This window comes from Microtus oregoni, unplaced genomic scaffold, assembly GCF_018167655.1.
Source record: "Microtus oregoni isolate MIOR12 unplaced genomic scaffold, Mior012 000008F_ref0000371, whole genome shotgun sequence".
Lineage (NCBI taxonomy): Eukaryota > Metazoa > Chordata > Mammalia > Rodentia > Cricetidae > Microtus > Microtus oregoni.
In genome coordinates, this window is record NW_024543067.1 from 53,177,884 (window position 1) to 53,192,222 (window position 14,339).

General features: G+C 39.2%; 1 protein-coding gene across 4 annotated transcripts in view; it reads left to right on the forward strand.

Moving 5' to 3' along the window:
• Window positions 1-14,339, forward strand: part of Siae (sialic acid acetylesterase) — a 100,459-nt gene that overhangs the window by 38,766 nt on the left and 47,354 nt on the right. The gene's annotated exons all lie outside the window — the stretch shown is intronic.

Sequence of the window (14,339 nt, forward strand, 5' to 3'; positions counted from 1 at the left end):
AGTCTTTATACTGAGTAGGAGTTTGTATTCTGTACACTAGTTTTCCCCTTAATTTTATGCAATTTGAATTGAAAATATCTCTTCTCAGTCTGTTGTTGTTGTTTTTTTTTACCTTGCTTATGGTGTTTTCTTTTTTTAATATATGAAAGTCAAATTTGAATGTGACCACATTTATCAAATGTTTCTGTATGGCTTGTGCTTTTTTACTGTCTCCTTCAGCCCTGCCTCTTTTCGCTGCACTCATTTTGTGAATGCTTGTCTCATCTTTTATGGAATGTCTGTTTCCTTGAGGAAATGTCCTGACTTAATGTATCTCCTTCAGCCTCTACAAACTTCAGTGCAGTGTTTGCCAGTCGGTAGTTGCAGGTGGGCTGTGTGACTGTGTGCCTGTGCACACTCAGATCTACCTGCTGCGTTTGTATGGCTGTATACTGTGCACATCCAGATCTACCTGCTGCATTTAGCTGGTAGTTTCTACCTTTGCACTCTTTCCTCCTCCTTATTGTCAGCTTTCCTTTCTTTTCCTTTGCCCAGGACTTAGAGCACAGGAGTTTTCAGTCTGTTACAGATTACTGAAAATGATTAAAAATGAAGAAATTTGTGCCCACAAGTCAAAGTTCAAAGATTTTAGCATTTGTTTAGTATGTTGTTGACATAATCACTAAGCAAACAGACATGGTATGTTTCTTTAGTCTCTACTTCCTGCTTGGTCAGTTTTATCTGAAATCTTGTTCTCCCTTGGAACTACATGACATTGTTAGTACTCTATTCAGGGGTTTTGCACCTTTAAACTATAGACATTTGGCCTTGATATTTTTTTTATGGTGGTGGTATATCTTACCTTAGTGTTATACAATGTTTAGAAAACATGTTGGACTTCTACCTACAGATATTTATAACCCGTTTCCTCCCTGTCCTGAGCTGCTACAACAGAAAATGTCTCCAGACATTGACAGCTGTCTCTTGAGGTAGGAAATCACCCTGGCCGAGCCTGACTATCTTAGTTCATTTTCTTTTTTAGGACATCTGATATGCACTAATAAAGGAGTGTATTTAGCTCATAGCTCTGAAGGCTGACATCAAGTGGCACAAAGGATAAAGGAGAAACCCTGCCCCATATATATATAAATATGTCCAGGAACTAGCTCTTGTAGACCAGGCTGGTCTTGAACTCACAGAGATCTGCCTAAGTGCTCAGATTAAAGGCATGTGTCACCACCATCTGGCTATTGAAATGTTTATTGTCAGTGGTGATGCTATAACATACATGTAAAGTACAGCTTGTATTAGCAAATACATTTTTTTTAAAAATTTTATTGAAACGTCTTTTCATTTATTTTACAAACTGACTGCAGTTTCCCCTTCCTCTTCTCCTCTAAGTCCCCTGCTCCCCCTGCTTCCCATTTACTACACCTCTTCTGCTCCTCCATTCAGAAAGGAGCAGGCCTCCTATGGGCTTGAGCAAAGCATGGCACATCAAGTTGAGGCATGACCAAGCTCCTCCCCTTGCATCAAGGCTGGGCAAAGTAATCCAGTATGAAGAACAGGTTTCCAAAAGCCAGCTAAGCAACACATAGAGAGAGGTCTTGATCTCACCACTAGGAGCCTTACAAAGAGACCAAGTTATACAACTGTCACACAGGTGTAGAGGGCCTAGCTAGGTCCCATGAGCTCAGGTCAGATGTCTTTGTGGGTCTGGCCCCCATGGTGAACTCCTGGCTCATACAATCCCTCCTTCTTTTCTTTAGCAAGACTCCCCCAGGAGCTCACCCCAATGCTTGACAGTGGATCTCTGCCTCTGCTTCTATCAGTTACTAGATGGAGTATCTCTGATGACATTTAGGGTAGTCATCAATCTGATTAGAGTAGATGGCCAGTGCAGGCATCCTCTTCATCATTGCTAGGAGTCTCAGCTGGGGTCACCCTTGTGAATTCTTGGGTTTTTTTTCTGGTGCCAGGTTTCTCCCTAACCCCCAAATAGTCCCCTATCAAACAAAATGTCTCTTTTCTTACTTTCCCCCTCCATCCCACCTCCAACCCACCTCCCACACCCAGCCTGTCCAACCAATTCCATCAAGATCCCATCCCTCGGCTGGGCGGTGGTGGCCCATGCCTTTAATCCCAGCACTCGGGAGGCAGAGGCAGGCGGATCTCTGTGAGTTCGAGGTCAGTTTGGTCTACAAGAGCTAGTTTCAGGACAGGCTCCAAAGCTACAGAGAAACCCTGTCACAAAAAACAAAAAACAAAAAAAAAAAAAAAAGAAGGAAAGAAAGAAAAAGAAAAGGACAAAGATCCCATCCCTTCATACCTCTCCCCACCCCCAGTTTACCCAGGAGATCTCTCCTATTTCTTCTTCCCAGGGAAGTCCATGCATCCCTCTTTGTGCCCTCCTTGTTATATAGCCTTTCTGGGGCTGTGGATAATATAGTATATTATAATTTTACTTTACTCCTAATATTCACTTAAGAGTTAGTATATAGCATGTTTGTCTTTCTGTGTCTGGGTTACCTTATTCAGAATATTTTTTTTCTAGTTCAGTCCAGTTGCCTGCAAATTCATGAGGTCATTGTTTTTTAACAACTGATTAATACTTCATCTTGTAAATGTACCACATTTTCCTTATCCATTTTTGGTAGGGGGGTATCTAGGTTATTTCCAGGGTCTGGTTATTACAAATAATGCTGCTATGAACATAACTGAGTAAATGTCCTTGTATGATTGAGAATCCTTTGGATATAAGCCCAAGATTAGTATAGCTGGGTCTTAAAATAGATTGATTCTGAATTTTCTGAGAAACTGCCATACTGATTTCCAAAGTGGCTGTACCAGTTTGCACTCCTACGAGCAGTGGAGGAGTGTTCCCCTTACTCTACATCCTCTCCAGCATAAGCTGTCATTAGTGTTTTTGAACTTGGCCATTCTGACAGGTATCTCAGAGTTATTTTGATTTGTATTTACTTGATGGGTAAAGATGTGGAGCAATTCCTTAAATGTCTTTCACCCATTTGAGATTTTTCTGTTGAGAATTCTCTGTTTATATCTGTACCCCATTTAAAAATTGGATTATTTGGTAGTTTGATGTCTAGTTTCTTAAGTTCTTTATTTTAGAGATCAGCACTCTGTCAGATGTGTGATTAGTGAAAATCTTTTCCCATTTTGTAGGCTGCCACTTTGTCCTATTGACCATGTCCTTTGCCTTACTTAAGCTTTTCAGTTTCAGGAGGTCCCATTTATTAATTGTCCATCTCAGTGTCTGTGTTACTGGTGTTATATCCAGGAAGAAGTCTCCAGTGCCAATGCATTCAAAGCCACTTCCCACTTTCTCTTCTAATGGCTTCAATGTAACTGGATTTATATGGAGGCCTTTGATCCACTAGGACTTGAGTTTTGTGCATGGTGATAGATATGGATCTATTTGCCTTTTTCTACATGTTGATATCCAGTTATACCAGCACCATTATTTGAAGTACTTTCTTTTCCCCATTGTACAATTTTGGCTTCTTTGTCAAAAATCAGGTTTTCATATTCTACTCTATTAATCCATATGTCTCTTTTTATGCCAATACCAAGATGTTTTTATCACTATAGCTCTATAGTAGAGCTTGAAGTCATGGATGGTAATGCCTCCAGAGGTTCTATTACTGTACAGAATTGTTTTAGCTATCCTGGGTATTTTATTTTTCCATATGAAATTGAGCATTGTCCTTTCAAGGTCTTTGAAGTATTGTATTGGGATTTTGAAGGGGATTGCATAAAATTTGTAGATTGCTTTTGGTAAAATCAGACCACGGTAATTTCTATAAAGGAAAACATTAAACTGGGGCTGGCTTACAGTTTAGAGGTTTTGTCCATTTTCATCATGGTGGGAAGTATGGCAGCACTCAGGCAGACATGGTGCTGGAGAGGAAGCCAAGAATTCCACGTCTGAATTGACAGGCAGCTGGAAGAGAGTGTGAAACTGGGCCTGGCTTGAGCACTTGAAACCTCAAAGTCCACCCCCAGGGACACACTTCCTCCAGCAAGGTCTCAACTGCTCCATCAAGGCCACAGCTTCCAATAGTGCCACTCCCTATGAGTCTATGGTACCGTTTTCATTCAAACTGCCACAATGTTTCTAAATATTTTATGTTCTTCCCCCTTTACATGATTTTCCATTTTCTTCTAATTTCAAATCTTGCTGAGCCTCTCTCATGTTTGCAACTCTAACAAGTATCATTAACAGCACAATTTATATGGCAGATGCCCTACTTTTACTTTTGCTGCTGTGATACTATACAGCAAAAAGTAACAAGAGAATGTTCAGATTACAGTCCCAGGTTGCAGTCTTGGAAGAGTTGGTCACGTGACATCTACAGTTACAAGCAGAGAGAGATGGATGCATGCATGCTTACGATTCAGCTCATTTTCTGCACTCTAAAAATATTTATTTTTAAATTGCATGTAGATATGTGTGTCTCTGTGTTGGAATGTATATATGAATGCATGTGCCTGCAAAGGCCAAAAGAGGCCATGGGATTCGCTGGAGCTAGAGCTGGCAGGAGTAACATTGTTACTCCTTGGGACTTGGAAACTAAACTCAGGACTCCTTTAAGAGCAGTATTTCTCTAGGCCATAACTCCAGCTTCATTTTCTCCACTCATACAGTGCAGCACCCAAACCCAGGGAATGGTCCTGCCTACAGTGGCTATGTGTTTTAAATCAATTAGTGCAATTAAGACAAACCCCTATAGACAAGCTCGCAGGCTAGCCAAATCTAGACAGTCCCTCCTTAGTGATTCTAAATCATGTCAAGTTGACAATTGAAAAAAGTCATCACAGCAGGCTACCCAAAATCCATATTTCTATATCACATTAATCTCTCACCTATTGTTTTAATATTTTCCTTTCATTCTTGACACTTCTCTATGACATAATGTCTGGTTTTTAGAACCAACAGGATAAACTGAAAAAGGAAGGTGTGATAGTTTGAATATAATTGCCCTCCCTAATCTCACAGGGAGTGGCACTATTAGGAAGTGTGGCTTTGTTGAAGTGGGTATGACTTTGCTGGAGGAAGTGAGTCACTGTGGGGGCAGACTTTGAGGTTTCCTATGCTCAGGATAGTGCCCAGTGTCTCAGTCAACTTTCCTGTTACCTACAAGATGTAGGACTCTCAGCTACTCTTCTAACACCATGTCTGCTTGTGTGCCACCATGTTCCCCACTATGATAATGGACTGAACCTCTGAAACTGCAAGCAAGCCCCCTCAATTAAATGTTTTCCTTATAAGAGTTGCTTGGGGTATTGGTGTCTTTTCACAGCAATAGAAACCCAAACTAAGAAGTCAAAAGGCTTTAAAAAAAAAAACTATTCCAAGAGAAGATCTCACTTTTATACCCAGAGTAATGACCTGAACTGAGATGATATCTGGTGAAAAGCATTCCACAGAGATGCAGGGAGCACCACACATAAAATCCCTAAGATGAAAGCAAGCCTAGAAAGTCTGAAAGATACTGATGCCAGTGTGTCTGGATCCCAGTGAATAAGCAAAGTGGGGCTGGAAATAAAAAAATCTGAAAAGGCTTTTGCAGACCATTATGACACCTTCATTTACAACTTGCAGTGAAATGAGAAGCCATTGAGGGTTTAAAAGGAGGGACATTTCATAGAGCTGGAGATTTTGGGGGTGGACGTATGGGTAATTTTGTGTGCAAATTTGACTGGGTAAACGAATGCTCAGACAACTCATCCAAAGATATTTATGGGCAATTCTAGTAGTGATCAGCATTTAAATAAACATGCTAAGGGAGGTAGGTCTCCCCTCACCACAGGGTTCAACAGAGTGAAAATGCAAAGGAAGAGTGAATTCTCTTTGGAGCAGGGGTAATCCATCTTCTTTTGGTCTTAGAGACCGGAGCTCCTGGTTTGAGACCTTGCGAACTCCAGGACTTACAGCACAGGTACCTTCCTGATGTCAGGCCTTTGGTCTTGGACTGAGAATTACACTTTTGGCATCTGACTCTCCTGAACGTTCAGATTCTGACTGAATTACATGACTGGATTTCCTGATTCTCCTGCTTGTTAATGACATATCATTCTGAACCTCCATAATTAAATCATTGTGTGTGGGGGTGTGGGGGTGTGGGGGTGTGAGGGTGTGCATGTGTATATGTGAAAAGTTCTTTCTTTTCCTTTGGACAATTCTAAGACAGAGCAGGAACAGAAAGGTTAGTTAGATATTATAGCTAAGGGCTCTATTGAAATTTAGTTTCAATTCTTGAAAATCATAAAAGAAAAAAAAGAGATGTTTTAACTTTTAGTACACAGAGTTTATGGTAGCCAAATACATAGAAACTTCACTAATTCTAAAGATAACCTTATTAGCACAAATATTACCAGCAGGCCTGAAGAGACGTCTCAGACACAGGTTCCATTCCCAGCACTTACATGGCAGCTCACAACCATCTTCTCTCTCTCTCTCTCTCTCTCTCTCTCTCTCTCTCTCTCTCTTTTCAAGACAGGGTTTCTCTGAGTAATAGCCCTGGAACTTGCTCTGTAGACCAGACTGGCCTTGAACTCAGAGAGATCCACCTGCCTTTGCCTCCCACGTCCTGGGATTAAAGGCATGTGCTATCACTGCCTGGCTCTCACAACCATCTTTAATTCCAGTTCCAGGCCATCTTTTCTGACCCCCAAAGGCATCAGGTACACAGCTGGTGCACATAAAAATATTCAGGCAAAATATACTCTTGTATACAAAATAAAAATAATAAAGCTTAAAATACATTTAAAAATAAGTACTAACATCAACTAAAAGAGAGAAAAACCCGTGTAAGTTATAGACAGCCCCTTCGGCATTCAATTTCCTACAAACAGGAAGCAGGTTGAGAACTCCACTGCCCTTTGCAAATATCTGAGGAAAACATGGAATTCAGGTACAGGGGACAGAGTGGGTGTCTATCCATGAGACATCATTCCACCTTTCATCTCACACAGGAAACTGGTTACTCTGGAATTTCATCATTGTGATTGTGATTTGCTTTTTTAATTCAAAGATTTCTACATCAGGAAAAGGCACACCTGGACTTTGTAGAGATCATGAGATTCTAGATGTCAAAGATTTGATGGACCTTCTAGGGGGTTAGGATCAAGAGTGAATGTATTTTGCATGTGGGGAGGATGTAATTATAACCAAGAAAGCAGCCTACATAGGTTAAATTGGTCCCCATTACTCCCTACCCTATACTAAAATAGTATTTTGCACACAGACTCCTTTGCTATGCTGCAAATAAATAAGGGATTACACTATTGCCTTTATATTTGGCCAAATGACTTTCTTTGGTCGATGGGATGGAGCACAAGTGACAAGTGCAAACACTTGAAATATTTGCCTGTGGTCTTGCTGCTTTTGCTTCTGTGGTCATCATGGGAAGGGCTTGTCTGAGGTTGTATCCTTCAGCAGAGGCAGGTGACCTGAGATTAGAGCATACAGTATGCCTCGAAATTAAGGCAACTGCTTGTGAATTACTATTCACAAGAGAGATGATGGGAACTAGGATCAAAGTGCTGCAATGGGCATGGCAAGATGTGTTTAGCTTCTGGGTATACTTTATAGGTAGACCCCACAGATTTGCTGAGCATATATTTGATAGGAGGGAAAGTGATGAGTTAAAGATGAATCTGGAGATTTGGGTCTAGAAAGTAGGAAGAATGGAGTGGCCATTTGCAATGTATATTATATTAGTAAGTTATCATGTGTTGTTTGAATTTAGTGAGAAGTTGTCATTGGAAGCTGGTTGCCCCAACCTCCATTTTCAGACATGTCTGTCTCATAAGTGTCCTCCAAACCAGGTGTGGTGGTGTACGCCTTTAGTCCCAGCATTTTGGAGGCAGATGCAGGTAGATCTCTGTGACTTTGGGGCCAGCAGTGGATTATATGGTGAATTCCAGGACAGATAGAGCTAAAAAATAAAACCCTGCCTCCAAGAAAACAAAAAACAACACAAGACAGAAAAAGTGTCCCTCCTAGGCCACTTGTCTGAGGATGGATTGCATCCTCATAACTATGTGTCAGGAGTGGGCAAGCAAGGCCTGAGCAAATTCTGGGAGCAGGTAGGAAGGCCCAAGCAACCTCAGAGAGCGCTGAGTGACTGGAACCATGGCCCTGACTCTAGCTCAAGGACAGACCATCTGAGCCTTGAACCCACTGGCATAGGGAGAAGTGATCATCGGAGAAACAGCCTCAATTACACCAGCTGGAAGAAAAGATGGGTAGACAGCAAGGTAAGAACACACTCAACAAGGCATCACCAAAAAATAGTGGTTTAATGACAGCAAGACTTGAACACCCCAACACAGATGAAGCAGAAGAAAACACCCTTAAAAATAACTTTAGCTCCAAAGCTACAGAGAAACCCTGTCTTGAAAAAACAAAACAAAACAAAAATAACTTTAAGAAAATATTTGGGGCCCTTAAAATCGGAAATGAAAAATTCCCTCAAATAGAAAAAATAGAGGAAAAGACAACAAAAAGTTGGAAGAAATCAACAAAATCCTTAAAGAAAACCAAAAAAAGGGGGGGGGGATTAAAGAGGTAAAAGAAACAATTCAAGACTAGAAAACCTGAAATAGAGATAATAAAGAATACAAACTGAGGAAATTCTGGAATGGAAAAAATGGGTAAACTATCAGGAACCACAAATGAAAGCATAAACAGCAGAATACAAGAGATGGAAGAGAGAATCTCGGGAGTTGAAGATATGATAGAGGAAATAGGCTTATTGGTCAAAGAAAATGTTAAATCTAACAAAAGCTTAACACAAAATATCCAGGAAATCCAGGACACCATGAAAAGACCAAACCTAAGAATAATATGGATAGAAGGAGAAGGCCAACTCAAAGGCACAGAAAATATACTCAATAAAATCATAGAAGAAAACTTTCCCAACCTAAAGAAGGCTATGCCTATGAGAATACAAGAATCTTACAGAATACCAGATAGACTGACCAAAAAAAAGGTCCCTTGCCATATTGTAATCAAAACACTAAACTTACAGAACAAAAGAAGAATATTAAGAACTGCAAAGGAAAAAGGCCAAGTAATATATAAAGGCAGACCTATCAGAATTACGACTGACTTTTCAATGGAAACAATGAAAGCCAGAAGGTCCTGGTCAAGTGTTATGCAGACCTATTAAGAGACCACAGATGCCAACCCAGACTACTATACCCAGCAAAACTTTCAATTACAATAAATAAAGAAAACAAGATATTCCAAGACAGAACCAGATTTAACCAATACCTAGCCACAAACCCAGGCCTACACAAAGTACTAGAAGGAAAATTCCAACCCAAGGAAGTCAGCTACACCCACAAAAATTCAGACAATAGATGATCTCACAGCAACAAATACCAAAGAAGGTAAAACACACACAATAATATCAGCACCGATGAAAACTAAAATAACAGGAACCAGTAATCACTGGTCATTAATATTCCTCAATATAAATGGACTCAACTCACATATAAAAAGACACAGATTGGATATGAAAACAGAATCCATCCTTCTGATGCATAGAAGAAACACACCTCAACCTCAAAGACAGACATCACCTCAGAGTAAAGGGTTGGGGAAAAAATTCTAATCAAATGGACCTAAGAAACAGGTGTAGCTATCCTAATTTCGAACAACATTGACTTCAAACTAAAGTCAGTCAAAAGAGACAAAGAAAGACATTTCATATTTATCACAGGAAAAATCCATGAAGAGGAAATCTCAATACTGAACATCTATGCCCCAAATACAAGTGCATCTCATATGTAAAAGAAACACTACTAAAGCTTAAATCATACATTAAACCCAACATACTAACAGTGGGAGACTTTAACACCCCACTCTCACTACTGGACATGCCTACCAGAAAGAAACTTAATGAGAAATAATGAAACTAACAAATGTTATAACTCAAATGGATTAACAGACATATATAGAACATTCCATCCAAACATAAAAGAATATATCTTCTCAGCACCTCATGGGACCTTCTTAAAAACTGACCACATACTTGGTAACAAAGCAAACCTCAACAGATACAAGAAAAAATTGGAATAACTCCATGTATCTTATCAGATCACCATGGCTTAAAGTTCAAATTCAGTAGTAACACTAATTTCAGAAAGTCAACAAACACATGGAAACGGAACAATGCTCACTTGACCAATGGGTCAAGAAAAAATAAAGAAATTAAAACCTCCTAAAATTCAATGAAAATGACTGCACAAAATACCTGAACTTATGGGACACAATATAAGCAGTGTTAAGAGGAAAGTTCATAGCACTAAATGCCTACATAAAGCAGATGGAAAATTCCCACAAAGTGCTAGAACACAAAAAATATAAAATAGCAAATTCACCCAGGAGAAATAGACAGGAAATAATCAAATTGAGAACTGAAATCAACAAAATAGAAACCAAGAAAACAATACAAAAAAATCAGTGAGACAAAGAGTTGGTTCTTCAAGAAAATAAACAAAATAGACAAACCTTTATTCAAACTAACCAAAAGTCATAGAAAGAATATCCAAATGAACAAAATCAGAAATGAAAAGGGGGACATCAGACACAGAGAAAATCCAGAGAATTTCAGGTCATACTTCAAAAACTTGTACTCCACAAAATGTAAAACTTAAAGGAGATGAACAATTATCTGGATAAATATCACTTACCAAAATTAAATCAATACCCGATAAGCAAATTAAATAGACTTATAAACACTAAGGAAATAGAAACAACCATCAAAAATCTCTCAACCAAAACAGCCAAGGACCAAATAGTTTCAGTGCAGAATTCTAAAAGATTTTCAAAGAACTAATACCAACACTCCTCAAATTGTTCCACACAACAGAAACGAAACATTGCTAAACTCTTTTAATGAGGCCACAATTACTCTGATACCAAACTACATAAAGACATACTAAGAAAGAGAATTACAGACAAATCTCACTCATGAACATTGATGCAAAAATACTCAATAAAACACTGGCAAACTGAATCCAAGAACACATCAGAAAAATCATTCACCATGATAACCAAGTACGCTTTATCCCAGAGATGCTGGGATGGTTCATATATAAAAATCTGTCAATGTAATCCACCATATAAACAAACTGAAAAGAAAAAAAACCACATGATCATTTCATTAGATACTGAAAAAGCCTTTGTAAAATTTAACACCTGCTCATGATAAAAGTCTTAGAGAGAGCAGGGATTCAAGGAACATACATAAATATAATAAAAGCAATATACAGCAAGGCAACAGCCAACATCAAACTAAATGGCAAGAAACTCAAGGCAATCTATCCAGCTGAAATCAGAAAGAAGACAAGGTTGTTCACTCCCTCCATATCTATTCAATACAGCACTTGAAGTTCTGTAGCACAATAAGACAAAAAAGGAGATCAAGGGGATGGATACAAATTGGAAAACTCATGAACACCTTCAGTAATGCAACAGGATACAAGATTAACAAAAAAAATCAATAGCCCTTCTTTATACAGATGATAAAAAGGCTGAGAAAGAAATCAGAGAAGCATCACCCTTTACAATAGCCACAAATAACATAAAATATCTTGGGGTAACTCTAACTAAACAAGTGGAAGACCTGTATCACAAGAACTTTAAGTTTTTTTAACAAAAGAAATTGGCGAAGACACCAGAAAATGGAAAGATCTCCAATGCTCTTAAGTAGGTAGAATTAACATAGTAAAAATGGCAATTTTACCAAAAGAAATCTTCAGATTCAATGCAATGCCCATCAAAATCCCAGCAAAATTCTTTACAGACCTCGAAAGAACAATATGCAAATTCACAAGGAAAAAGAAAAAAACCAGGATAGCCAAAGCAATATTGTACAATAAAGGAATTTCTAGAGGCATCACTGTCCCTGACTTCAAACTCTACTATAGAGCTACAGTAATGAAAACCACTTAGTATTGGCATAAAACCAGACAGGAGGACCAATGGAATTGAATCGAAGACCTGGGTATCAATCCACACACCTATGAACACCTGTTTTTTTGACAAAGAAGATAAAAATATAAAATGAAAAAAAAGAAAGCAAATTCAACAAACGTTGCTGGCATAACTAGATATCAACATATAGAAGAATGCAAATAGATCCATATCTATCACTGTTGGATGAGAGCCAGTTGTTGGTTCCTGGCTGCTTAGCAGCTCAGCCAGAATAATCACACAGAAACTGTGTTAATTAAATCACCGCTTGCCCCATTAGCTCTAGCTTCTTATCAGCTACATTTAAAAAAGGAAGGTTTTAACTTTTAGTAATATTACATATAACAAAACAGGTATCAAGGAAGACTTACAGTTACAGTATTTATATCTATTTTATCTTTTATCATAACTAAAGAAAACTATAACTATAAATTCTTCAATTCCATCAAAGACCACAGAAGGATATATTACCTAAGGAAACAGGAAGTATATTGTAAGCAACTTTCAAAACTCTAGAATTGACAGAGAAATCTCACTGCCTGGACAGTCACCCAAAGTTCTTCTGTACCATTGGGGCATCCATCTTCAGCCTACATGCCCAAAGTATCCAGTAGACTTTTCCATGAAGCAGGAAATTTCAAAGACAGTTCTGCCTATACTGGAAGTTTGCCAGTCACTTTCTTCTGTATCCTGCATAATGTCTAACAGAGTCTTTCATGAAGCAGGAACCCTGAAAGATCATCTTATCTTTAGGCAAGTTCAGCAGTCACTTTCCGGGGGTCCTGCATGTCCAGTTCACATAGCATACCAGGCAAGGGCTTAAAATTGTATCAATAAACCAAAATTCACACCAATGTAAATCTCTAAAGAATATCCCCCCTTTAAATGTAAACAAACATTTATAAACAATATTTGGGAATATGGACATAATTCTTCTCCAAACTGCTTCCTGCTGTTTATTGGGTGAAGTAAGTTTTTGATGGGTGTTCAAGAAAACCTTTCAGGGGCTCTTGGTCCATCAAACCACATTAGCCTGGAATGAATCCACAGGTTCTCATCCTCTGTGGAAACAAAAGAAGAACCTCTTTTCCAAAACAACATATCCTTAGATCCAAATTATGAAGTCAAGATACCATTATAATATACATGCTGGTTTAGCTTAGCAACCCATTCAATGAAATGTCTTTCTGTACTTAGCTCTTTAACAGTCAAAAAATTCAAAGAAAGCACAATAATATAAATAACCCAGACTATCTGTGTATATTCCATATTTACGTGGCTTATTTGTTTTTACACTATTACTTTTTAATATTTATTTTATTATCTTTGCTCTGTCTCTTTAAAGACAAGGAACATCAGTGGGGAGGGCAGGAGCTTTACTTACCTTTGTAACAACTCAAACATTAAAAGGAAATTAGGGCTCAGTCAGGGCCCTGGGATTCATCACCACCAACACCGAGAAGAAGCAGAAAGCAAACTATACTTAAAAGGAAGTGAGGTTATCAGCAGAAGAGAAAGATGAGCTGAAGCCCAGATTCCAAAGGCCAGGTAGAGTGGCTTTACTCACTAGTTGTCAGTGTGAGGGCCAACCATGATAATCTAAATCTGGGCAGAAAGGAAGTTCTCCTCCAACCATTATCACCTGGAATTCTGGCCATCAATAAATTTAAATGGAGCCTAGAGTCTCAATAGTTGGGTTTTTGATCCTACTGCACGTACTGGCTTTGGGGGAGCCTAGGCAGTTTGGATGCTCACCTTACTAAACCTGGATGGAGGTGGGCGGTCCTTGGACTTCCCACAGGGCAGGGAACCCTGTTTGCTCTTCGAGCTGAGGAGGGAGAGGGACTTGATGGGGGAGGGGGAGAAAAATGGGAGGCGGTGGCGGGGAGGAGGCAGAAATCCTTAATAAATAAATAAATTAAAAAAAAATAGTTTACCCTGAGACAATGCCTGGCAGGCTGAGATTATCTGACTCTCACCCAAGAGCAGACCGTTCAAAGGAAATTCCTGGTATTCCAAGCACTGTAGATAGAAACACCTGCCAGCACTTCACCAGGACACCCCTAGACAAATGTCAGCCAATCAGGGGTCCTGGACCTCAGAGACCCCTCACCCCCACCCTTTACTACTATAAAAACCCAATTCTAATTGAGCTTGGGGCTCTCCAGATACTCCAATACATTGGACTTGTGGAGAGACCAAGTTTGCAAACTTGATTAAAATAAAGGCTCTTTGCTTTTACATATGGGACTCCTTTGTTGGCTTTTGTGGGGACCCACAAATTTGGGCATAACAATCAGACCACAACTCAAGGTCTGAAGTGTCAGGCACTACTGTTCAGATGCTGAAT